General features: G+C 36.5%; 1 long non-coding RNA gene across 1 annotated transcript; it reads left to right on the plus strand.

Moving 5' to 3' along the window:
• Nucleotides 1-214: 214 nt before the first annotated feature.
• LOC112818706 (uncharacterized) lies at nucleotides 215-5,805 on the plus strand. Its single transcript, XR_012377497.1, has 2 exons — nucleotides 215-589; nucleotides 1,448-5,805. It is a non-coding gene; the product is annotated as an uncharacterized lncRNA (long non-coding RNA).
• The last annotated feature ends 1,520 nt before the right edge of the window (nucleotides 5,806-7,325 follow it).

A 7,325-nucleotide genomic window follows, 5' to 3' on the forward strand; every position in this document is an offset into this window, starting at 1 on the left:
TAACTACTAGTGGTTTTAATTTTGTTCTTGATTTTCTGAGTTATTTGAGGTTCCACATTCCAAGACTCTACTTCGAGTATAGATAACATTTTGTTGAAAATGAATTTATTTTAAAATTTGGGCACCTGGCTGGCTCTGTCAGTAGAGTGTGTGGCTCTTGATCTTGGGGGTTGTGAGTTCAAGCCCCGTGTTGGGTGTAGAGACTTAAAAATAAAATCTTTAAAAAAAAAATTTGGTCATAGTTTTGCATTAGACTATTTTCACTCTACTTCCAAACGGTATTATTTTATTCGTGCAGGTTGATGATCTTACAGCAAAACTGGAAACTGCATCTTCAAAATGTCTATACCTGGATGCAAAAAACCAGCTTCTTACCCAGGAGTTATCATCTATGAAGAAAATGCAGAAGAAATATGAAAAACTAGGGAAGAATAAAAAGAAGTTGAAACAACAGGTAGTACACCTCAGAAGTCATTTAGAACTCAGTATGGTAGAATACAGTAAAATAGAACAATATAAATGGGAGCTTGAAGAAAGAATAAGATTGGACATAACAGAAAAATTAAAAGAAGCCAGTCTGTTTTTACAGGTTAATTTACTGATCTGTAGTATGCTTTAATCATTTCACTGCAAGTTACATTTTGGTTATATGCATTGTATAATTTTCCTCTACTTCCTTGATAGCCATTTGGTAAATTTGAAGGAACATTTGTTCCTTCTCTTTTAAAAATTTCACTTTTCATCATTATTCTCACTAAATTGATTTTTCAGAATGATTCACAGTAGAGAATCATTTTATTTTTTAAGACCAGTTGGTATAAAACAAGACTATTGACAGGAAAAGAAAAAATGGTCTTTTAAAAATTTTAACCATGGGGTGCCTGGGTGGCTCAGTTGGTTGAGCAGCTCAGGCTCGTGAAATCAAGCCCAGCATGGAGCCTGCTGGGAAAAAAAAGATGGTACCATACTTGGATTATTTTTTTTAAAGATATTTATTTATTTATTTATTTATCTGGAAAGCACGGGTGAGAGGATGCACAGAGGGAGAGAGAGAATCCCAGGCAGACTCCATGCTGAGTACGACACAGGGCTTTAATCTCAGGACCCTGAGATCACGATTGAGCAGAAACCCAGAGTCCGGCGCTCAACCGACTAAGCCAGCCAGGCACCCCCTGTTTTTGGATTATTCTTAAGTTGTATTGTTCACTTTTTAAAGTTTTTAAAGGATTCTCTTATTCTCTGAATTATCAGATTGCATGAGTTCTAATATAAGAATGATTGAACTTTATCATTCAGATTTAATTCAGTTGACATTGATGAGAAATATTTTACACTTCAGCTTTTTTTTCACATTTACAATTGCTCTCTGAATCATTGACTCAAAACTAAAGGAAAGAAATATACTGTATTTACCCAGTTTTAAAACTATGCTTTTAATTTGCTTTAGACACAAGTAGCATCTCAAGAAAGGTTAGGACAGTTAAGAGAAACTAATAATGCTTCAATAAGAAGTCAAATGGAACTCCGAATTAAAGAATTGGAATTTGAACTATCCAGAATGAAAAGTTCTCGAGATTTTTATAAAACAGAATTGGAAAAATACAAGCAACTCTGCGTAGAAGAATTAAAAGTTCAAACGTCATTGACAAATGAACTGAGCAAGCAAGTTAAAACAGAATCATAGAAAATAGATTTAGCTTGTTAATTTGCCTCTAAAGCATAATTTTTATGGAGCCAAGTTCATGAGATGAGTAAGATAGTTTAATTTTGGAAAACGATGTTTGTAAAAGAACTTACCTTTGAAATGTTAGTCCAAGACAGTTTGCCTCTCTCCTCCTTTTTTCGGTTTTACATGATTTTATTTTTTTCCCCTTAATATTTTCAGTTAATCTGATCTCCTAGTCTTTAAGCTAATTGTTAGAAGCTTTATAATTTAGACAGCATGTTATTATAAAATTGTTTGTCAGAATTGCCCTGAATAGCAATGAGTTTCTTAATATTAGTGAGTTTATTTTTGGAAGAGTACATCTTTAACCCAAACTGCACATCCTGGCAGCTTGGTAAATTTACTTTTTTGATTGTGATTTTTGTTATTATTACCAAATAGAGGGTGCTTTGAAACAAACTGTTCTTTATATAGTTTTTCTACCTTACATAAAGGTATACATGTGAAATACAACAAGATTCACCTAGGGGTGAAAGGCAGCATAATTCCCAAAGTGGCTAAAAATAGCACCATGGTGGACATGAGGAGGGGCTGGGTGAAAGACAGAACGGGTAGATTCCACCTCCAGTACCCTGGTAACTGTGTTATAACCTAATTGCCTCCGGAGCTGTTTTCTGTCTTTCTGATCACAACTCTGCCATCTAGCAGTTGTTGATCTAAATTATTCCTCAGTGCCAAATGCTCAATTTCTCTGAGGTAATGAGTGAAATGTATAAGAGTGGTAAAAGCCAATGCTTGAAAATGTCTTTGAGGGATGGTTTATTTTTATTTTTATTTTAAAGATTTTATGTATTTATTTGACAGAGAGCAAGTGAGTGAGCTCAAGCAGGGGGAGCGGCAGGAAGAGGTTGAGGGAAAAGCAGGGGCTCGATTCCAGGACTCTGGGGTCATGACCTGAGCCGAAGGCAGATGGTTCACTGACCAAGCACCCAGCCCCCCGGGATGGTTTTATATTTTTCTATCTCTAAACTGGTTTACTAAATATAAGTATATGTAATGGCATGCTGCTTTACTAAATATAAGTATGTGTCATGGCATCCTCAAGAACCTTGTAAGTACAGCCATTCCAGAAGGCAGCATGTATTACCTGTTAAGCATTGTGCATCACTAATAGCCATTTCTCTCCCTCCTTAATTTGAATTACTTGTTAGTTAGGAATCTCTAGAAATATATGTACTTCTTTAGAACAATTTTAAACCTATCATTATATATTGTAGGTCTGCTCTGTCACATTTTCAGTGTTAAAACACCGTTTAAAGGCACATTCTGTTTACTATTATGGAAACTTTCAAAAAATGCAAGTCATTTAGGAATGATGTGGGGAGAAATGAAATATTAAGAACTGTGTTTTGTAATCTTAACAGGACTAATGAGAAGCTGGCAGAGACCAGTACCAAACTTCTGGTGGAGAAACAGCAAAAACAGTCTTTGATTAATACTATTACTATGAGGCCTGTCCTAGACTTGCCTTCTGTTAGAAATATTAATAATAGTTCACTGCTCAATAGAAATGTTGCTCCAAGAGAAAACCTAGTGATTCTTACCCCACGCTCACGGCCTACAAATAATGGCATTGAGACTTTCTTGACCAAGGTTAGTTATGTTATCTTTTTTTCTTGGGTTTCAGATTTCTGATAGAATTTTTGTTTTTAATTTGGTGAAATTCTAAGACTACTTTCAGGGATCATTTCTATAGTTTGTTAATTTGGTGAAATTCTGAGTTGTTTAACTGACTAACACACACTAAGTAAAAGTCATAATTATATGTGCTAATAAAGAAATGAAACAAATTTTATGATATTTTTTTAGTTCCTGGAGCTCTTGCTTTCAAGAGATACTTATTATTCACTTTATTTAATAAATATAACTAAACTAACATATTTTATTATTTTTTAAAGATTTATTTATTTAATTTTATTTTTTGAAGATTTTATTTATTTATTTGACAGAGAGAGACACGGCGAGAGAGAGAACACAAACAGGGGCAGTGGGAGAGGGAGAGGCAGGCTTCCCTCCAAGCAGGGAGCCTGATGCAGGGCTCAATCCCAGGACCCTGGTGTCATTACCTGAGCCAAAGGCAGATGCTTAACAACTGAGCCACCCAGGCGCCCCTAAAGGTTTTATCATTTTAAAGATTTTATTTATTTATTTGAGAGCAAGAGAGAGAGCATGAGAGGGAGGAGGGTCAGAGGGAGAAGCAGACTCCCTGCCGAACAAGGAGTCCGATGCGGGACTGGATCCTGGGACTCCAGGATCATGACTTGAGCTGAAGGCAGTGGCTTAACCGACTGAGCCACCCAGGTGCCCCAGATTTTATTATTTTAGAGAGAGAGAGTGCATAAGAGGGAGAGAGAGCATGAGACTTTCAAGCAGACTCCCCACTGAGCGTGAACCCTACGTAGGGCCCAGTCTCATGACCTATTTTCTTACATGAGAGTACATTCTTAATTGCTTTCTTACTTATAGCATTTTTTTTTTACTTATAACACTTCTGTTTCACATTTTACAAAATGTCTTGTTGAGCAGTTGTAGAGTATTTTCTAAATAGCTAAATCAAGCAAATATTTGATTTTTTTTTTTTTTCAGAGAGGGAGTACAGGCAGGGGGTGAGGAGCAGAGGGTAAGCAGGCTCCATGCTCAGTGCCGAGCCCCATGTAGAGCTCAGTCTCACAACCCTGAGATCGTGACCTGAGCCAAAATCAAGATCAGACACTTAACTGACTGAGCCACCCAGACGCCCCACAATTTGAATTTTTTAAAAAAAGTTCACGTATATCTACCTTGCCATCACTTGAATGATTGATGACTAATATGGGAATGATAGGGAGTCTTTAAATAGTTTCCATTGTGTATCATTGTTATTAAAATATCCATTTCAATGAATGCACATAGGGTTATGGTTTTGATGGTATATTCATGGTCTTATTAACGTAGACAAAAGGAGCATAGGCTCAGGGTAAATGAGGCCTCAGTCTTGTTCTTTCATTCGGCATCGTTATTGTCTTGCTCTCTTCCCTTCTAATTTGAGGACTTTCTTTAGTGTTATGCTTGGATGCCTTTCGATTTTTGGTTTGTGATCACCATGAAGTTCATATGTAACATCCTATGTATATAGCAGTTTATTTTAAGTTGATGGTTACTTAAGTTCAAACACATTTTAAAAACACTACATTTTTACACCCCACGTTGTTTTATTAATTTGATGGCTTAGTTTACATCTTTTTATTTTGTGTATCCCTTAACTAATTACTGTAGATATAATTGATATTACTACTTTTGTCTTAACCTTCGTACTGGCTTTATAAATGTGATTGATCTATTACCTTTACTGTATGTTTGCTTTTACCAATAAAACTTTCTTTCATAATTTTTTTACTTCTAGTTATGGCCTTTCCTTTTTTTTTTTTTTTAAGATTTTATTTATTTATTTGACAGAGACAGCCAGAGAGAGAGCACAAGCAGGGTAAGTGGGAGAGAGAGAAGCAGGCTTCCTCCTGAGCAGGGAGCCCGATGTGGGGCTCAATCCCAGGACCCTGGGATCATGACCTGAGCCAAAGGCGGACGCTTAACGACTGAGCCACCCAGGCACCCCTCCTTTTTTTTTAAAATTTATTTATGAGGGAGAGAGAGCAGAGCAAGCGAGAGAGAACACAAGTGGGAGGGGAAGGTCCGAGGGAAAGGGAGAAGAAGCAGGCTCCCTGATCAGGGCGCCTGATGTGGGGCTCGATCCTAGGAGGTCCCTTAGCCTGTCCTCATTTTTAAAATTCTTTTTTTTCCTTTTGGCTTGGAGGATTTCTACTACCCTGTCTTGCAGATCACGGATCTGTTCTGCAGCTTTTAATCTGCTGTCGATTCCCTCTGGTGTATTTTTCATTTCAGTTATTGTATTCTTTAACTCTGATGGGTTCTTCTTTATATTTTCTCTTTGTTGAAGTTCTCACTGAATCCATCCATTCTTCTCCCAAGTTTGCTGAGCATCTTTATGTCCATTACTTTGAACTCTTTATCAGGTAGATTACTTATCTCGGTTCCATTTAGTTATTTTTCTGAAGTGTTGTATTGTTCTTTCATTTGGAACATACTCCTCTGTCTCCTCATTTTGTCTGACTTTGTATGTTTGTTTCTGAAATTGTTCTTTTCTGCTTTTTCCCTCTTTCAAGTATGTTGCTTTGAACAATGAATGTTAGTTATAAAGTCAAGGAAGGAGAAAACATTTCTAAGTGTTGTCTGGTCATTTTTCTTGTTGGAACTGTGGTGGAGTAGGTGGCAGATGACATTGCTCTTCTCTTTCTGAGTTGAGAACACAGGAGTCAGGCAGATGGAGATAAGCTTAGTAACTTTGTTACTAACACATACAAACAAATAGGAGGATATGGTTTAGGTATGTAGCTACAGCGAGCTTCCCAGTACTTTATCCCAAATTAGGCACTTCCACACAGTTGTAATGGAAGGAACAAATGTTTGATGCCCATCCCACAAAGATGAGAGCAGACTTGAATTCACGTTACTGTGGCAGGCACATCTTTTCAAAGAAGAGATTTGGAACCATGTAGGCATTGCTTAGTGCCTTCTCCCAAATTCACCCTTTAGGCAAATCTCCCTTCCTGTCGTGAGGCAGGTAGAGAAAAGTCCTCGCATGGAAATGAAGGTTTACCTAGAATTTCTGACTTGATTTAAATTATAATTAAAGTTAATCATGTCTTTTGTACATACCAACTAATGATGAGAGGTTGGACAGAGCATGCTAGATGGTAAAGAGAAATCTGTTTTGTGTTTTAAATTTTGTTATAAATAACCCACAACAGAGGTAACTCATTTGTTGATTGATTTTGATAAACCAAGTTTTATTTGAAAGAAATGGATAATTCTTTCAAGGAAGAATTTCCTCAGTTTCAGGTTCTTTGGTTCAACTAAAGATGTTCTCCTTCAAGCTCCTTGTCCTTTGGTTAAAAAATTTTGTGCTTGTAAATCCTGCGTATGTTGACTGTTACTAATAGGAGTTAAGATAACTTCTGTTCCTCTATTTTTGTTCATGACTTTAAAATTTATAATTTAGTTAGAAAGCTATTTTGTGCCTAATGCCTGAACATTATTCAGCCACATGACAAAGTTTTATGTATTCATCTTCTCTGAGTTATAGTTAAAAATGCATGCGTTGTTCCTGAATATGAGGAAGTAACTGGCATAAAACTCTAGGCTCAGTAAGACCTACACCACATTCCTGGCTGGCAACTAGATGGTTTTTTGACCTCAGGCAAACTACAATCTCTCTGGGGCCTTTTTGTCTCTTATGTAAAATTAGGGACTTTGACGAAGTTAGTGACTTTTATACCTTTGGAAAAAAATTTTTTTTTGCATTAAACTGTATTATATAAAATAGAGGCAGGTAGAGCTGTTCAGCTAAAGCAGAGATGAGACTATACCTGTAGACTTCCTTTTCCCTCAATCCTGCTGTGTCCCCAGTGGAACCTTAGATTTCTGTGGGCATAGTTTGAGAACGAACAGTTATGAGAAAATCCTTCTAGTTAATAAATCTTCAAATTAAAATTTGTTGATACATTGTACATTGTTTTTCTGTGTATAATTTTCTTACCCTCCT

Source organism: Callorhinus ursinus, unplaced genomic scaffold, assembly GCF_003265705.2.
Source record: "Callorhinus ursinus isolate GAN/ISIS: 27379988/994484 unplaced genomic scaffold, GSC_fseal_2.0 scaffold2582, whole genome shotgun sequence".
Taxonomy (NCBI): Eukaryota; Metazoa; Chordata; class Mammalia; order Carnivora; family Otariidae; genus Callorhinus; species Callorhinus ursinus.